Consider the following 19,118-nt stretch of genomic DNA (forward strand, 5'->3'; position numbering starts at 1 on the left):
TATTGCTTTAAGGCATTAAGTGATCTGTTGCAAAGCATTAGGTAGCCAGTGTTCCTAGGGAGCTTTTAAAAATCTTGAAGCTCAAGCCCCATGCCCAGAGATTTTGATTCTCTTGGTCTAGGGTAAAGTCCAGGTATTGGTTTGTCTAAAATCCTCACATGACTCCAGTATGCAGCCAAGATTGAGAACCACTGACTAGAGCACTGGGTAGGTCAACAAAGAAGGCTTAGGTACAAAGTATTACCTTGATTTCCAGAGCTAGGGTGATGCTGAGGGTTCTATCCTGGAGGACGGCAAAAACCCAGTTTGTGGATCAAAGACCTGGGTCACTGTGGACTTAGAGCCAGGCTGCTTTAGTGTCCATAGCTTTTGACCACAGGGTACCTAAATTTCCCTAAGGATACAGGCTTATCGAAAGGAACTGAGTGCCTTAGCTGGGGGGAGAAGAGAGGTCCAAGGCCAAGCAGGTAAATCCACCTTCTATAGACAACAGGTTTGACCCATAAACCCTCTCTGCCGGCCTACACATTTGAGATGCCCCGTGCTCCAGTGATGGACAGCCCTCCAGCTTCTTTCCACCTGCCATTGTGTTTTCCACCCAGACCCCATTCCTGCCTCTGAATATGCTCTTTGAAAACTTCATGAGCAATGATGACAGCTGATTCTGAAAACCTTTGTGCATCCTCGAGTTTCCATGGTTAACAGGACATTGTTCCCATCTCTGAACAATATGTCAGGGGCCCGACAGTCTCTTTGCTCCCCTTCATGTTACCTCCCTGATGAAACCTGCAATAAAGTAATTAAAATGATTGTAAAGGGAGTCCTAGGAGATGAAAGACGCTGATGAGACAGGCAGAGGCTGTGAGCTCACCCAGCTCTCATGGCGCTGCATGCCAGCGATGACTGGGCTGGTCTCCTGTGATTCTCCTAAGAATGGGCACCAGTACCAGCTGCATCTGAGTGATACCTACAGAGCTCAGAAGCACTGATAGACATCTTTTTTTTTTTTTTTTTTTTTTTTTTTTTTTTTTTTGGAGCCCCTGTAACATGCTAGGTGTAGGAGATACAGAAAGCAGTAAGATCCTCTTCTTGTTCTCAAGGAGCTCTTAGCTTGGTAGAAACAAATAAGAAAAGAGGTAATAGAATGTGATGAGTACTGCACTTGGGGACCCATGGAAGCCCAGAGGAGGCACTGCACTTGGCCCAAGAAGTCTTTGGAGGAAGTGAGATCCGAGATATTTTGCTGCCTGGGCAAAGATGGAGGGACATCAAGAGCAGGAAGTACAATGTACAGGTGTAGAAGCTTGAGGCTTTTAGGGAATTGTAAGCATCTCCTTGTGGGTCTAAGCATGGTCCCTGGATCTACAGCTTAGGGGAGTGGCCCAAAGGCAGTAATACCTCTTTGAGTACCAGGCCATACATGAAAGGCACACTGTGGGCAGAATTCACCATTTCCCAGCACCCCACCCTGCCAGATCCTACTCTTCCTACTCTTCCTTTTTCACCAAACGTGGATGGCCATCCCCTTCACTGTCAGTCTAATGGTTGCTCCAGCCCCCATCTCCAGAACCAGGACTTTGATTTGCTTTGTCTTCTTTTGTTTGACCCACTGAAACCCTGGTTACTGGCCTGTTTCTTCCTTCTGTCTCCTGCTTGTGTCTTGTTAAAACTGGCTTCCATGTGATCAACCTTTCTGACTCTCAGATGGGCCCTGTGACCTTCTCTTATGAGCTGTGACCATAGGCAGCCTTAGCATCTGATTAAGTGTTTTACTGGACTAGGAGCAGGACAGAGGAGACTTGGAGAAGGAGAAACCCAAATGTCAGCAGGGATTCCAAGAGACACACTTGGAAGGGACACAAGCATGAAGAGTAGGGCACCCCCTGGGGGGCGCCTGGGTGGTTCAACTCTTGGTTTCTGTTCAGGTCATGATCTCACAGTTGTGAGATCGAAGCCCGCATGGGGCTTCTCACTCAGTGTGGGGTCTGCTTGAGATTCTCTCCCTCTTGTTTTCTTCCTCTCCTCCAAACCCCATGCTCTCTCTCTCTGTAGAACAAATGAATAAACCTTTTTTTTAAAAAGGGAGTAGGGAACCCCAGGTTCCTATGGGGGAAATGTGTTATATGGAGTGAGGCATTAATCAGCATAAAACCCTGGGTAAGAAGGTAAGGGGCTCCTGGGTATTTCCCCCTTCCTGTTAATGGCCCCAGAACAGGAATCAGTGCAGATGCTTTCAAAAGATTGTGTAAATGCGTCATCTGGCCAGTGAAACCATGGCGGGGGGTGGGGTGTGCTGGCACTGAACGCATGGGACAGCCCACATGCCTCTAACGGGGGAGGCTGCTGCTTACTCCCAGCCAGTTGCTGCCAAGTGGGAATGCAGGTGCAGTGTAACTAGACATTGAAATTTCTCAAGATAAACCAAAAATCTGAATTTTAATGGAAAATCATTGCCAGTTAGTCCACATAAAAACAAGCAAAAAACCACATATACATAGAAATGATGAAAGCAGCATGGTCTTTGAATCTCAGCAATTCCCTCCCATAAGATAAACAGAGCAACTAGAGACCCAAACTACAGACAGTGACATCAAGCCAGATGATGAGCTACTCCGATGAAGCCTAAAACACACAAGTAGGTGGGGACAAATCACCAAAGCCCAAGCCCCTTGCAGTCTCAACATCTACGTGGGAGGCAGAAGAGGGAGTGGTCAGGTACCTGATGGCCCTGAGGAAAGAACCATACCCAAACAGCCAACAGAGGTTCCCTGGAAAGCAGGGAGGTGGGTGGCAATTGGAAAATAGCAGTTGAAAAACCGGAAGTTCTGCCTAGGTGGGAGAGTTTCATAGTAATGGGGGGAAGGGGAAGAGACACCTTTGTAATTGCTCCAAAGAAGGCTGCCACAGAGACACACTAGTCCCACTCCCTTTTGGGGGCCAGGAGGGGACAGCTTGTGTCCCACTGGAGCTTCAAGACTATCTGCTGTGCTGCCTCGAGTCCGCCATATTGATAAAGAGACAGGAAAGGTTGGCACCACCCATCCCCCATACACACACCTGTCTCTCCCACCGGCTTCCACGACTCCTCTCAGTGGGCCCTTCCGCTGCCTCGCTTGCCCAGCTTTTGTCGGAAGGAAGCGGGGCAGCCAGGGCCTCCAAACAGGCTCAGAACAGGGCTGAATGAGGGGCAGGGAAAGGCCGGCCACCCACAACACACACGTGACCATCGGCCTCCACAGGCTCCCTCTGGATTCTAGAAGAAGAAAAGAATGGGCTCGCCCACTTAGGTACAACAATTTTGTGCCAGGAAAACACTTTTCTTTGTTCAAAGCACTTTGAAGTCTCTTGTTCTGACTCAAAGGACAAGCTTGACGACTTACAATGGATGCAATTCCAACCAGTTTAGGTTTCTGTACCTATTGAAAGTCCATGAAACTCAAGTCAAGGAATCTTTTGAAGGAAAACAACAGTTGTACTCCAACAGGACCATCTAGTTTAAGATCAAACGTTAGTAGTCAGCCAGAACTACATAACACAGTTATACTAAAAGCATAACATAACACAGCTATGCTTTTAGGAATCCTATGGCGGCAGAAAGAAAAAGAGTGTAATTGAATGGGAAAAAAACCAACAAGCTTATGCAAGACAATGAAAACTTGCTTACAAAAAGAACACAGAGCAACCAGAGGAGGGATCAAAGCCACGCGCCTGGTGGAGAATCTGGAAGCAAAGACTGTATCACCCAAGGGCACATCAGAACACATTTTACCCACTGCCTTAAGCAGTCTTCCTTTGGAAGATTTCAAGAGTCTTGAACAAGATCAACAAGAAAAAAATTAGACCAAGTCTCTCAGACCAAGAATTACCTTCATTTAAGATTAGCTTATGTAGGACTTGATGCCTCCCCTTCATTCTATTCAAAGGTAAAAATATTTAAGAATATTACGCCAAAGTTGAGTATTTGATGAAGTTTTACTTGAAGTAACAATACTACTGTATAACTTATGAAGACTCAATTACAGAGAACGGAAACTTTCTATGATATTTTTATTTGAAAAAGAATGAAAGTGACTTACATGAGAATTACAGACTTAAAGATTTTGCTAGGAAATTGTATGTTTGCAAGGTGTTTGTGTTCCTGTCTTTTAATACTATGTTTAGGGATGCCTGGGTGTCTTAGTCAGTTAAGCGTCCGCCTTCAGCTCTGGTCTTGATCCTGGGGTCCTGGGATCGAGTCCTGCATCGGGCTCCCTGCTCAGCAGGGAGCCTGCTTCTCCTCTGCCTGTCACTCCCCCCTGCTTGTGCTTTCGCTCTCTCTCTCTCTCTGACAAATACATAAAATCTTTACAAAAAAATAAAACTACTTTTGGGGACACCTGGGTGGCTCAGTCGTTAAGCGTCTGCCTAGGCTCAGGTCATGATCCCAGGATCCTGGGATCGAGCCCCACATCAGGCTCCCTGTTCAACAGGAAGCCTGCTTCTCCCTCTCCCATTCCCCCTGCTTGTATTCCCTCTCTTGCGGTCTCTCTTCCTCTGTCAAATAAATAAATAAAATCTTTAAAACAAAACAAAACTACTTTTAAAAGAACTATTTATGACAATGGGTTTAATTTCTATTAGAAAATAATTTTTTCCCCTGCATCCTTTGGGATACTGCATTCTAAAAGATGCTAAGTAGGAGTTAGCCTACATTAAATATAACTTTAAAAAAAGAAAGAAAGAAAGAAAGAAAGAAAGAAAGAAAGAAAGAAAGAAACTGGAAGGTTCTATCCAAACTATTAGTGGCTGAATGCAAGGGGTCTGTGGCCAGTTCTGAAGGGATGGAGCAGTCCAGACCCTGTGAATGTTGAGAACTGACCAGCCAGGGATCCCCAACACAGGTTCCACACACTAATGAGAAATTGCTGGCTGTGGGAGCAAAACTGAGCAGAAGAGGAATAATAGAATCAAAAGAAAGAGAAGGTCTGTAGACAAGTGGGGCAGGGGAGCAGAGCCAGGAGATCTCAGAAGGTGAGCTGTCATATTTTTATTTTTTTTTAAATTTTAAAAATTTTTTTAAGATTTTATTTATTTATTTGACAGAGAGAGATCAAAGGTAGGCAGAGAGGTTGGCAGAGAGACAGAGGGAAGCAGGCTCTCCGCTGAGCAGAGAGCCTGATGCGGAACTTGATCCCAGGACCCTGAGATCATGACCTGAGCCAAAGACAGAGGCTTAACCCACTGAGCCACCCAGGCGTCCCACATATTTTTAAATACAACACAAAACAACCCAAGAGGGAGCCCCAAGCAGTTAGAAAACTTCTCGGAATGAGGGCCTCTTCCACAAAGTTCAGGAAAATTGCGTTTACTTAAAAACAAACATCATAAAAATCTTGAGGGTGAAAGTCACACAAAATTAGTATTCAAACAAAGAGAATAAGGAACAAAGTAACACCTTTCTAGGCAGTGAAAGTATTCCAGAAAGAGACACCTACAAAGCAAACAAAAACTGCAACCTCTTACTTCCAAAGGAGCTAAAAGACATTAAGGAAATGACATCATCATCCACTTAAGTGAGTGTCATTAGAATCATAACCTCAGAAATTACATGACACATTGGGAAAAAGAAGAAAAGAAGGGGTAAAGTCATTGCAAAAAGGAAGACCCAAACTCGAAGAAACACGAGAGTACACAGACATAATAAATAAGGCCTTCCAGATAACAGAAGGTCAAAAGGAAGAAAATTGTAACAGTCAAAAGAAGTAGAAGAAAAAAGAGGATAAGAGTAATTTGAGAGAAAATGAAAATATGAAAGAGGCATGGGCTACTTATATGTAGCAACAGGGGCTCCTGAAAAGCAAAGCCAAAGCCGAGGAAGGAGCAAATACTAGAAATTATAATTTAAGGAAACTCTCCTAAAACAACAACAGTAATTAAAGATCTGCACCTACCTTGAAAGAACACATGCACACAGCGTACCTGAAAAATTGAGCCTGAATGATGGATAGCGAGGCATTTTGGTAAAATTGCTGCACTTTAAGAAGAAAATAATAAGGCAGAAGACCATTATTTAGGCATGCAGCCAAAAAAGAGGAAATGGCTTATAAGGGAAAGAAAAATTAGGTTATCAGACTTTCTGACAATATGCTTTATATTGGAAGACAATGAAGTAATGTTTTTAAGGTACCTAAGGAAAGCAAATACAATTCAGGAGTTTTATATCCAGAAAACTGGTTGACATGTACAAAGGGCACAGGTAACTACTCTACGCATGTAAGAACTCAAGGAAGAGTATTCCCAGGAGTTCTTCCCAAGGGATTTACTAGATAATAAGCTTCAGATAAGTGTAATAACCAGAGACACTGGTCTGAAGGGCTTGTAGTGAGCATGATGGCACAGCTAATATAAGAATAAGACTGAATGAGGACCAAAAGGCAGAGAGCATAGTCTGCAAGTCTATATGATTTGAAAATTAGATACAGTGCAATTACACAAGTTCAGGGGAACAATAAGGGGACCATATGCAGATTATTATTATTATTATTTTTAAAGATTTTATTTTATTTATTTGTCATAGAGAGAGAAGCGAGAGCAAGCACAGGCAGACAGAGTGGCAGGCAGAGGCAGAGAGAGAAGCAGGCTCCCTGCCAAGCAAGGAGCCCGATGTGGGACTCAATCCCAGGATGCTGGGATCATGACCTGAGCCGAAGGCAGCCGCTTAACCAACTGAGCCACCCAGGCGTCCCCCATATGCAGATTAAAAAAGAACATTTTATTTTATTATTTAATTAAGAGGGAGCGTGTGCAGGAGAGCACAAGCAGGGGGACGGGCAGAGGGAGAAGGAGAAGCAGACACTCCGCTGAGCGAGGAGCCAGATAGATGCTGGAGGGTATGATCCCAGGAGTCTGAGATCATGACCTAAGCTGAAGGCAGATGCTTAACCCACTGAGCCAGCCAGGTGCCCCATGTGCAGATGTTTTTTCCAATCATTTTCAGTAATAGTATTTGTGGTAGTAGCATTTGTATTGTTTTTTTTTTTTTTTTTTTTTTTTTTTTTCTGAGATTGTTGAGTGGATAATGTGATATAAAGCAAATGATCAATCATGGGGAATTCTAACCTTATTATCTCTTGCATCCTTAAGAAACCAGGAGACCCAGTTTGGCAGAAAGGAGATACAGATGTAAGAGGGAAGAGATTAGGTAAAATGCAGGAGTTCTGAATTTGAGTTGAAAGTATCCATACCTGGAGTGTGTATATTTTCTGGCTCGGTCCAGTGAAAAGGCCTAGAAACAATGAGCACCTCTAGGACACAGATGGTGGTCTTGAAATATTGTTTCTCACCATAAGAAATTGGAGCTTCTTGAGAAATGTCTGATTTCATTTTTTTTTTAAATTTTATTTTATTTACTCATTTGAGAGACAGAGAGCAGAAGGAAAGAGAGAGAGCACAGGAGTTCTGGGCAGGGACAGAGGGAGAGGGAGAAGCAGGGAGCCTGATGCGGGGGCTCGATCCCAGAACCCTGGAACCCATGACCTGAGCCGAAAACAGATGCTTAACCGACTGAGCCACCCAGGCGCCCCTGTATTTCTTTTATTTTAAAATAAAAAGGCTTTTGTTTTATTTTAAAATAAAAAAGACTTATGTCCCATATCTATATGGGACAATGATAACATACCTATGGGGCCCCTTTGGTCACTAAGACCTCCACATTCCATTTCTGCCTGGGAGGACATGGGTTATTGGGTCTAACATGAATTCCCAATAGAATATCCTCCTGCTTTTTTGGACAGTTAAAGAGATTATTCCAAAGAACACGTAGAAGTCATGAGAGTAAACTATAGGCTTTTATTAGGCAGCCAAGAATGAGCTGAATAATAAAATAAAAATGGGCCCAGAGTAGAGGGCTCCCTGCATTTGACATTTCTACTTTATTCTAACCAGGAGCTCTCTGGGAGAGTCCTAGAAAATGTCATGAGAAATGTATATTTATAATGGTGGCTCAATATTGTTAGGTGAATTCTACCTTAACAGCCAATATGCAAAATTTCATGGTAATTGTGCTATTTCCATCACAATATATATTTCCATCACAATTAGGATTCTTCTCTTTAAAGGTGAGTTTGGCTTCAAGATTCCTTTAAATAGCAGCTGGCGGGAGAAGGTAAGCATTTGTTTACAGAACTGTAATTGCTTCACAGTGTGGAGGGAGGCGTGGGCTGTTCAAGGATTGTGCCAGCCCCTGGGCAAACAAGGCATAGTTACCCAGAGGGGACCCATGGTTGGGAGGGCCAAGATGCGCATAACAATGCAAAGAATTAGGGAATGTCCTGCCTTTCCTACTCAGGCCAAACCCCCAACTTTTCTTCTTCCTTATCTTGGATACAGCAAAACAGAACTTACGCAAAGAAAATCAGGGCGTTCAGAATTTCTGAATCACTATGCTGAGCACATTTTCTCATTATTCAAATTAGTCATAAAGGCTGTTTTTGCTATTTTGGGGTTCTTCAACATTTGAATTCCCTTCCTATGTTGGGAGACTTCTCTATGGTATGGAATTGGGTAAGAAGAGACTCTCACCCTAACAGCTGAAAAGTCCAGTGACTCATTTTTCCAGTCTCCTTTGTGGTTAGGAGGCAGGCAGAGGACCTGGGTCCAACCAATCCAAAATTCTCCAGACTTTGAAGCCAAGAAACAATGATGGTGGGGAATTCTGGAAGCAGTGGTGGAGGGGTACAGAGGCATCCTGTTTCTACGGATGGGGTGGCAGACCCATTTGTGTGAACTTCCATGTCTTGGGTTCAATGATTTTGAACTGATCAGGATTTTCACTGATCTTGTTTTAGAGTGTGGGCTATCCTGCACAGCCTACCTGTGTTCCTGCTTATTTTCTGAGGATGAGTCTATTCTACAGTCTTTTTGGCAATTTTTTGAGCAACTCAGTATCAACAAAGGTCTTCTCTGCTTAAATCATCTGGCGTCTTTTTTTTCCTTCCTCCCTCCTTTCCTCCCTCCCTCCTTTCTTTTCCTTCCTTCCATCCTTTCTTTTCTTCTTTCTTTCTTTCTTTCTTTCTTTCTTTCTTTCTTTCTTTCTTTCTTTCTTTCTTTCTTTCTTTCTTTCCACTCTTTTGTAACTTTCAATTTGGAAACCTGGCTGATACCATGGTTTGAGGCAATGTCATGATAGGCCACTTGGCATGAAAATGGACAAGACCTCAAAAAGGTAGATAAACTGATCTTCATGAGAAAGGAAGAGGAAAAGAATATATGCATATACTGAAAGACCCCCCCCCCCGTCGTTAACTAATTAACTGCTCTTTTGTTGTGTAAAAGTACCCCTCCTCCCCTTGCAATAAAAAGACCCTTCCCCCAGGATTGAATTCAATGTAACTGCTCTTTTGCCTTTCTGTAACCACTTGGCTTTTAGGGCATGACACTTGACTCCTGTTTGAACAAGATACCCTCTCCTAATAGCCAGGGCATGGTCACGTAGGCAAGGGGGCTGCATGGTCACATAGGTCACATAGACAGGATGCTTTTCTGCTGAGTGATAAGGTCAAACTTCCCCTCTTTGTTTCCCCTTCCCGCCTTTCTCTTCGCGCAAGGGGGTCTTCCAGGGCCAATCCACTAACACCAAGTATGCCTTTTTTCAAATGTTCAAATTGTCAGCCAATCGGCCCCGTCCCATCCGGGACTTGTTTGTACCTGTCTATAAAAATCCTGCACCACCCCAGCCAGGTGTGCTCAGCTAGCAGGAGCTGCTGACCACCAGCAGGCGCGCGCTGACCACCCGCAGGCGCGCGCTGACCACCCGCAGGCGCCTGTGTAACAATAAAGAACCTCTTGCTGATTGCATTCAGTGGCAGTGTTGGATTCTTGGGTAAGGGGATCCGCGGGTCTTTCAATACAAATATAAATATAAATATATATTTGGGGGCTGAAGAAGGAGCAGAAAGAAGGATGGAAAGACGAAAGAAGAGAGGGTATGGAGTTACAACAACACAGTGCGAAGGACCTGTGAATGTTCTCGGAGATGGCTTGAGAGCATGATAAGAATATCAAATGTTCTATGTACAGTTGCTTTAAGTGCTCTAGTGTAGATGACTTCCTCTTCTTTGACTCCACGAGGTGTCTAGAATAAAGTATATTCAGGCACTTGGATGGCTCAGAGGGTTAAGCCTCTGGCTTCAGCTCAGGTCATGATCTCAGGGTCCTGGGATCCCTAAGCAGGGAACCTGCTTCCCCCTCTCTCTCTGCCTGCCTCTCTGCCTACTTGTGCTCTCTCTCTCTGTTAAATACATAAATAAAATCTTTTTTTATTTTTTAAAAATATAAAGTATACTCCATACTCATCAGTGCTTTGTGTGAGTGGGGTTTTGGGCATGTGAAAGGCAAGGAGAGGGTGAGTTTTGTAAGTGGGTTGTTAGAAAGCCGGACAGAAGATCTATGAGACAAGCAAAGAACCCAGAGTCAGAGGAGCACAAGAGAATTTAAGTTGGGCTGGACTTTGTAGGGCTCCAGTTTTTTCACAGTCACTGAGATCAGCGATTGTTGGTTTTTTTGATTAGAGATATTTTAGTAGATACAGAGTGGTATCTCTTTGTGGTTTCAATTTGCATTTCCCTAAAGACTAATGACATGCAGTATCTTTTCATGTGCTTATTAACCATTCTTTGGTTTCTTTGGTCTTATGTCTACCCAAGTATTCTGCCCATTTACTTTTTTTTTTTTTTAAGATTTTAATTATTTATTTCAGAGAGAGAGAGAGAGCAAGAGCACAAAGGGGTCAGAGGGCAGAGAGAGGGGGAGAGGGAGACACAGACTTTTCTATAAGCAGGGAGCCCCACTCAGGTCTTGATTCTAGGACTCTGGGGATCATGACCTGAGTCAAAGGCAGATACTTACGTAGTGAGCCACCCGGGAGTCCCAGGTCTTTTTAAAAGTAATCTCTACACTCAATGTGAGGCTCAAACTCACAACCTCAAGATCAAGGGTCAAATGCTCCACTGAATGAGCCAACCAAGAGCCCCTCTTCTTATCATTAAAAAAAAAAAAATGAACTGTTTATCCTTTATAATTGAGATGTAAGAGTTCTTTACATATTCTGAATATAAGTCCTTTATATTACTTGCAAATATTTATATTGCAAATAGTCTCTCTTACTCTGTGGCTCATCTTTTCATTTTCTTATAGTGCCTTTTGAAGAATAATTATTTTTTATTTAGATGAAGTCTAATTTGTCAAATTGTTTCTCTTAAGGACCATTCTCTTGGTGTTGTATCTATGAAGTCTTTGCCTAATGCAAAGTCAGAAAGATTTTCTCCCATAAGGATTTGTAGTTTTAGCTCTTACATTTAGGTCTATGATCCATTTTGAGCTAATTTTCTTTAAATGATTCTATTTATTTCAGAGAGAGAGAGAGAGAACACATGCACAAGGAAGTATGAGTGGGGGAGGGGGAGGGAGCACAGAGAGAAGCAGACGCCCCACTCAGAAGGGAGCCTGATGTGGGGCTCCATCCCAGGACCCTGGGATCATTACCTGAGCTGAAGGCAGACACTTAACTGACTGAGTCACCCAGTCGCCTCAATTTTGAGCTAATTTTTGTGTATCCTACGATGTAAGGGTTTAAATTTGTATACTAATATTCTATGGTCCCAGCACCATTGGTTGAAGAGACCATCCTTACCCCACTGAGCTGAGTTGGCAACTTTGTCAAAAATTAATTGACCATCAAGAAAAAGATTTATTTTAGGACTTTCATTTCCAGTCCGTTGATCTCTATGTCTATTCTTAGGGTGGCACGGTACCATACATCCTTAATTTCTGTAGATGTATACTAAGTTTTGAAATCGGGTAGTCCAAATTTGTGCATTCACAAAATAGTTCTGTTTATTTGACATCTTTTGCATCTCTATATAAACGTCATAACAAGCTTGTCAATTTCCTAAAAAAAGAACGTTGATAACTTTCCTGGGTTTGATTTGAAGTTATAGATCAATTGGGAGAGAATACCGAGTCCTTCAAACCATGAACATGGACTCTCTCTCCATTTATTTAGATATTTAAAAATTTCTCTCAGCATTATGGTTTTTGGTGATCAAGTTTTGCACTTCTTTTGTTAAATTTATTTTTTAAGTATTTTACTCTTTCTTATACCATTGTTAATAAGATTATTTTCCTAATTATTATTTTTGGATTGTTCACTGCTAGCGTATAAATATGCAATTGATTTTGAAACATTGATCTTGTAACCTGCACCTTTGCAAAATTTGTTCATTGGTTCTAGTTGTGTTTTTTTCCTGATAGGTTTCATACATATTTACATACATACATACATGTGCATACATACATTCATACATACATACAGATAGGTTTTTCTACATATAGGATCATGCTATAATAGAATAAAAGGTGTTACTTTTTCTTTTCCTGCCTGTCTGTGTGTTGCCAATTTCCTTTCCTTGCCTTATTACAGTGGTTAGAATGTTCAGTATAATACTGAACAGGAGTCATGAGAGTTGCTATGAGAAACATTCAGTCTTTCATCGTTACATATTCTATACATTGTAAAGCTTCCATAGGTATCTTTTTTTTAAATGAATTTGTATCAGTTTATTCAGCTTTATAAAGATATCACAAGTCAAGCATCAGGAGTATTGGCCCAAGAGCTCCACTTCTGAAGACCCTGATGAAAACTTATCATCTGTAACATCTTGTCAGGCTAGTGTTTGGATGGGAAGGTATATAATGCATAGGTACCATATTTTTCTTGTTTCCTAATATATAAGCTATTGAAGTCCCAGTAATACTTTTTTTAGCTTTATTTTTTTACAATTTTTATTTATTTATTAAAATATAATGTATTACTAGCCCCAGCGGTACAGGTCTGTGAATCGCCAGGTTTACACACTTCACAGCGCTCACCATAGCACATACCTTCTCCAATGTCCATAACCCCACGACCTTCTCCCTACCTCTCTCCGCCCGGCAACCCTCAGTTTGTTTTGTGAGATTAAGAGTCTCTTATGGTTTGTCTCCCTCCTGATCCCATCTAATTTCATTCCCTCCATAGGTATCTTTTATCCAGTGAGGAAGTTCCCTATATTTTTATTTTGTTGAAAAAATTCTTAGCATGAATGGATATTAGATTTTGTCAAATGCTTTTTCTGCACCTATTGTAATTATGTGGGTTTTGTTCTTTATCCTTTTGATATGGCATATCACGTGAATCAATTTTCACATTTTCAGCCAATCTTGCATCTCTGGGACAAATCCCACTTCATCAGGATGCATAATCTTTTTAATATATTGATCAATTCAGTTTGTTAATATTTAAGAGATTTTGCATTTATGTTTATAAAGAATATTGATCTGTAGGTCTTGTTTGTGGTTCCTTTGTCTGTCTTTGGTGGTAGAGTGATACCGGCGTTATCTAACGAGCTGGGAAGTGTCCCCACTCTCCTATTCCCTGAATGAGTTTATGGAGGATTGGCATTATTTCCTCTTTAAAAATGTGATAGAATGCAACAGTGAAGCCATCTGGGGCTGAGCTTTTTATGTGTATAAAAGATTTTTAATTATTAATTCAATTCCTTCACTTGTTAGAGCCCTAGTCACATTTTGCATTCCTTTTTGATTCAGTTTTTGTAATCTGTGCCCATTTGCCTAGCCTTAATCTGCACAATTTTTTGCCATGTGCTGTCCAGCTGTTTATGTCTCTGCTTAGTTTCTTAAAAATTTCTTATTTTTATATTTTAGCTTGTCATCCTTGAGTCTTTTTTTTTTTTTTTCCCCCACCTTGCTTAGTGGTCATCCAATGATTGGGTGGAGTTTGTGCTCAAACACCTCTAGACAACAAGGCTACCCACCTCCTGCGGGTGGATCTCTGTGTGGACTGGGGAGTGCATTTAAAGGTCATGCAATTTTCAGCTTTGCCATGGTTTTTACTTCCCACCAGACATTCACAGGTCCCTGATGTTTGAACAGCCAGGTCAGGCATGGATGTATAGAGAGCTTATCAAGCACCCTGTAGTCTCTCATCTGTCATTTCCAGGGTCTCCCTGTTAAACTTTTGGCTAGTTCTTGGGTCTGTAGTTTACCTTACCTGGGATCTCAACCTGAGGTTAGGAGAGCTGCAGTTTCCACATTTGCAGCTGGCACAGGCTCTGCCTTCCACTCTCCATCAAGTCAGCCTCCTCTGGCAGTGAAGCTGCTGGTTTTCATGGCCAGCAAGAATGCCTCAGACTCCTTCTGTTTCTACCTAAAGTTTCAGAGTTTTCAAATGTGTTGTTTGCCTTTGGCCAATCGCCAGATTTGAAATGGCTGGTTTTGTTTTTGTTTTGTTTTTTCACAATTTTGTCTTGTTTTATAGCTTTTTTTTTTTTTTTTTTTTTTTTTTTTTTTTTTTGCAAAGAGGATTTGTTCATGTCTGCACTCTTTTACAGCTGGAAGTTCCTTTAGTCTTTTAAAAGGTTGGACGTGTGATCTGTCAGCTAAGCTCTCCTTGTTTTGAAGGTGCTTTTGGGCATTTGGAAGCCAGAATATGAGCCTTTTTTTTTTTTTTTTTTAAGTGAGAGCTAGAAATAATGCCATGGAAAGTGTGAGTTGGAGCGCTGGAGAGACTGAGAGGTGGAGAGAGACCACAGGAGGTGATGGAAAGAATGAGGAGGGAATGAGGCAGGGACACAGAGGTATAGGCAAGAACTGAATTCATGGCCTATTGGAAAATATGGAATTCAAAAACCTTAAAAGCCTACTTTTTGTACCCTTAAGGTTCAACCTAACAGCCACTGTTTCCATTAGTGTTTCTCCCAGGGTCCTCCCCGATTTGAAGCTCCATTCTTCTGGGGGGTAGGTAGGGGTTAGGGTAGGTTGGGAATGTGATGACTATGCCACAAGAAAGCTAGGGTGGCAGGGAATTTTGTGCTACTGGGAAATGGAAATGGCCTTCATGTCAGCATCAGTGAGGGGAGCGGGAGTTGCTAACTTCAACCTTAGCTCTAACTTTCACAAAAAGATTCGGTCTTGATACTTTTAAACCATGGGGTGGGCAGATTAAAGCATGCAGGCCAAATCTGGATTGCCATCCACTTTTTTTTTTTTTTAAATATTTTATTTATTTATTTGACAGACAGATCACAAGTAGGCAGAGAGGCAGGCAGAGAGAGAGAGAGGAGGAAGCAGGCTCCCCGCTGAGCAGAGAGCCCCATGTGGGGCTCGATCCCAGGACCCTGAGACCATGACCCGAGCCGAAAGCAGAGGCTTTAACCCACTGAGCCACCCAGGCGCCCCTGCCATCCACTTTTGTCAATAAAGTTTTATTGGTACTTGGCCACACCCATTGTCTCCATATTGTCTATGGCTCCTTTTGTACCATGTGCCCAGTATTGGGTAATTGTGAGAGACGGCATGGCCTGCAGGTGTAACATATTTATTACCTGGCCCTTGGAAGAAAAAAGCCTGCCACTCCTATTTTAAATTAAAACTGTAGTAGATAACTTCCTTGAGACATGATCATGTGGATAGAGCATCACATATACAATCAGAAGATGGGAGGTGAAGTCTGGGCTATGCTACATATCAGCAGTGACACCTGGGGAAGCACTGGCTGTCTCTGGGCACAAATCCACTATCACTTGGGGTTGTTGTTCAAACCAACAACCATATGAGAAAGTATGCTGCAAACCAGGTGGCACCATACATATACTGCTTATTTTGATGTTTACAGAACACTCATGTTGACCTTCTAAATCCCCTGTTTGGATCTATTCTTCTTGTGGACTGAATACTGCATTATGTACTTTGTACTTTTCATGCAAAGTGTGTGATATAGCATTTTCTTAAGCACTTTCCTTGATTTGCAGAGGGAGCAGGAGACCATTTCTATTACAGAAAAGAGAAAGATGGGACAAGAGAACTCTAAGAAAACAAACCCCCTTGTGTCATAAGCATGCTGGTCAGCAGCAAAAGAATGGTTTGAAGACCACTTTCCTTCCCAAGGACAACCCTGCCAAAGAGGGCAAACATTTGAAGCTTAATCTCATGAATTATTTCTTTTCCCTTCAAGAGCCTGAACATGGTACTTCTCAGCCATCTTGACTCCTCCTCCCCGAGCCTGAACATGGTAAACCCTATTACACCAGCAAGGGTAATTTCCGTGGTTGACATGAAACTGAATTTTAGGTGAGAGTTTATTAATAATTGTAACCCTGAGTTATAACTCAGAGCCTGGAATTCCCAGCCTCTGTGGCTACGGCAAGAAAATGACTCCTTTAGGCACTTGGCCAAATTAGAGAGAAAGATTAGAATTCTCAGTGTGGATTCCCGACTGCAATGCTAAAGTCATTTGTAATCTGGCAGACCTTCTTAGTGGGGGAGGTTGCCAGTCTCCAGGTTCAGGAGATAAAGGCCACATTTTCTTCTCCACCTTGGTGTCTGCAGGTGAATTACTACAGAATGAGCTGTGATCCCTGCTCACTTTCTGCCTGCCCTGTGAGTTCAGGTCCTGACGTGTGAATGCATAGGATCCAAGGGAGTGTTGATTGTATGTAATTGCCTACAATCACATGGCAAGGGAGAACTTCTGAGAGTCTGATGGGGCCAGAGAGGTGAAGACTAAGTGCATCTGAAGAAAAACAGAAGCAGAGTCTGTCCCCGGAGTCGGATGTGTCCTAGGTGACCTGCCTAGAGATGTCATTAACCAAGAGAAGTCAAGGGGGACTGTCAAAGAAGGGTGTGCTTATTGGTATAACTATTTGTCAAAGTACTACTGGAAATGGAGATATCAGGAGACTGGACATAAATAGCCTGAGACAGGCATAAGCAGTCAGTTCTCCTAATGAGAGGGACTAGGTATCGGGAACAGAGAGAAGAGTGAGGTTCATTAGGGAGAGGAAAGCATTGGAAGGGGCTGTGAGTGGGCAAGCCAGGATTGTTCAGAGCGGGACCTGTCAACACCGGGCATGATGAGCTAGTTCCCTTTTGGTTGAAAGCAGAAACTGTCTCTGGGCAACTTCAAGAGGGCAAAAGAGGTGGGGAGACAGTTCCTGAAGGGATGACTGGAGCGTTTTGTAGAACTCAAGGGCTGAGATGCCCGCCAAAGATAAACCAGCATCGGGAGTTGGATTACCATGAAGAAACCAGACCTCTTCCTTCCTCTGACCCTTGCCTCCTACTTCTCTTTATGTCTACTTTATTTTTGTTGTTCACTGCCAAATGATATTTTTTCACTAGTCAGGTTGTGCCTGCTTGCAGCTGCTGACGTAACACGTCCTCTGCTCTGGCCACCTGAGGAGACTCAGTTCTTTTCCTGGAGCCAGACCTCCTTTGAAGGACTCTGATTGGCCCAGTTCTGGTCAGGTGACCCTTGCTGGGCCAGTCACCTGTGGTTAGGGTCCACATTGAAAAGGCACGCAGCTCCTGTGATTAAAGATGGAGCTGGAGTCTTTCCTGTCGCGACTTGCGTGGAGTTAGCTCGTGGGTCTGGGAGATCCGAAAACAGATCTTCTTTGCACCCCGACAGCTGCACCCCACAGCTCTGCAGCCATCACCATGCCACAAAATGAATATATTGAGTTATACCGGAAGCGCTATGGCTATCGTTTGGATTACCATGAGAAAAAGAGAAAGAAAGAAGGTCGAGAGGCTCATGAACGTTCAAAGAAGGCAAAAAAGATGATTGGTCTGAAAGCTAAGCTCTACCATAAACAGCGCCATGGTGAGAAAATACAGATGAAAAAGACTGTCAAGATGCATGAAAAGAGAAACACCAAACAAAAGAATGATGAAAAGACTCCACAAGGAGCAGTACCTGCGTATCTACTGGACAGGGAGGGACAGTCTCGAGCTAAAGTACTTTCTAATATGATTAAACAAAAATGAAAAGAGAAAGCGGGAAAATGGGAAGTTCCTTTACCCAAAGTTCGAGCCCAGGGAGAAACAGAAGTATTAAAAGTTATTCGAACAGGAAAGAGAAAGAAGAAAGCGTGGAAAAGAATGGTCACTAAACTCTGCTTTGTTGGAGATGGCTTTACTTGAAAACCACCTAAATATGAAAGATTCATTAGGCCAATGGGCTTACGTTTCAAAAAGGCCCATGTAACACATCCTGAATTGAAAGCCACCTTTTGCCTGCCAGTTGTTTGTGTAAAAAGACATCCTTCATCTCCACTATATACAACTTTGGGTGTTATTACCAAAGGTACTGTAATTGAGGTGAACGTGAGCGAGTTGGGCCTCGTGACACAAGGAGGCAAAGTTATTTGGGGAAAATATGCCCAGGTTACCAACAATCCTGAAAATGATGGATGTATAAATGCAGTCCTGCTGGTTTGACAGCAGTTCGAGACAAGTAATTCCTTATAATTACTGAAGACTACACACCAATCAGGAAAACAACCATTCCTGCGGTGGTTCTGGATACTACCAAACAGCCTTACGTATCTGCAGTCATCAAGAGAAGCATTTATTCTATTGAGAAAAACATTAAAATAGACATTTATTTAAAAAAAAAAAAAGATGGAGCTGGAAAGGAAATGTTGAAAAACAAAAATAAAACTCGGGGCATCACGTTACCTGATTTCAAGCATTACTACAAAGCTGTGATCACCAAGACAGCATGGTACTGGCATAAAAACAGACACATAGACCAGTGGAACAGAGTAGAGTGCCCAGATATGGACCCTCAACTCTATGGGCAAATAATCTTCGACAAAACAGGAAAAAATATACAGTGGAAAAAAGACAGTCTCTTCAATAAATGGTGCTGGGAAAACTGGACAGCTATATGTAGAAGAATGAAACTCAACCATTCTCTTACACCATACACAAAGATAAACTCAAAATTGATAAAAGACCTCAATGTGAGACAGGAATCCATCAGAATCCTAGAGGAGAACATAGGCAGTAATCTCTTCGATTTCACCCACAGCAACTTCTTTCAAGATATGTCTCCAAAGGCAAAGGAAAAAAAAGCGAAGATGAACTTTTGGGACTTCATCAAAATCAAAAGCTTCTGCACAGCAAAGGAAACAGTCAACAAAACAAAGAGGCAACCCACGGAATGGGAGAAGATATTTGCAAATGACAGTACAGACAAAAGGTGGATATCCAGGATCTATAAAGAACTCCTCAAACTC

General features: G+C 42.4%; 2 pseudogenes across 2 annotated transcripts; both read left to right on the forward strand.

Moving 5' to 3' along the window:
* The first annotated feature begins 3,180 nt into the window (after positions 1-3,180).
* On the forward strand, positions 3,181-3,840 carry LOC309852235 (THAP domain-containing protein 2 pseudogene; annotated as a pseudogene). The gene has a single exon. The product of its transcript is annotated as a THAP domain-containing protein 2 pseudogene (transcript).
* Positions 3,841-17,455: 13,615 nt separating this feature from the next.
* Positions 17,456-18,453, forward strand: LOC309851734 (ribosome biogenesis protein NSA2 homolog pseudogene; annotated as a pseudogene). The gene has a single exon. The product of its transcript is annotated as a ribosome biogenesis protein NSA2 homolog pseudogene (transcript).
* The last annotated feature ends 665 nt before the right edge of the window (positions 18,454-19,118 follow it).

This window comes from Mustela nivalis (assembly GCF_964662115.1).
Source record: "Mustela nivalis genome assembly, chromosome: 17".
In the NCBI taxonomy this organism is placed as follows: Eukaryota; Metazoa; Chordata; class Mammalia; order Carnivora; family Mustelidae; genus Mustela; species Mustela nivalis.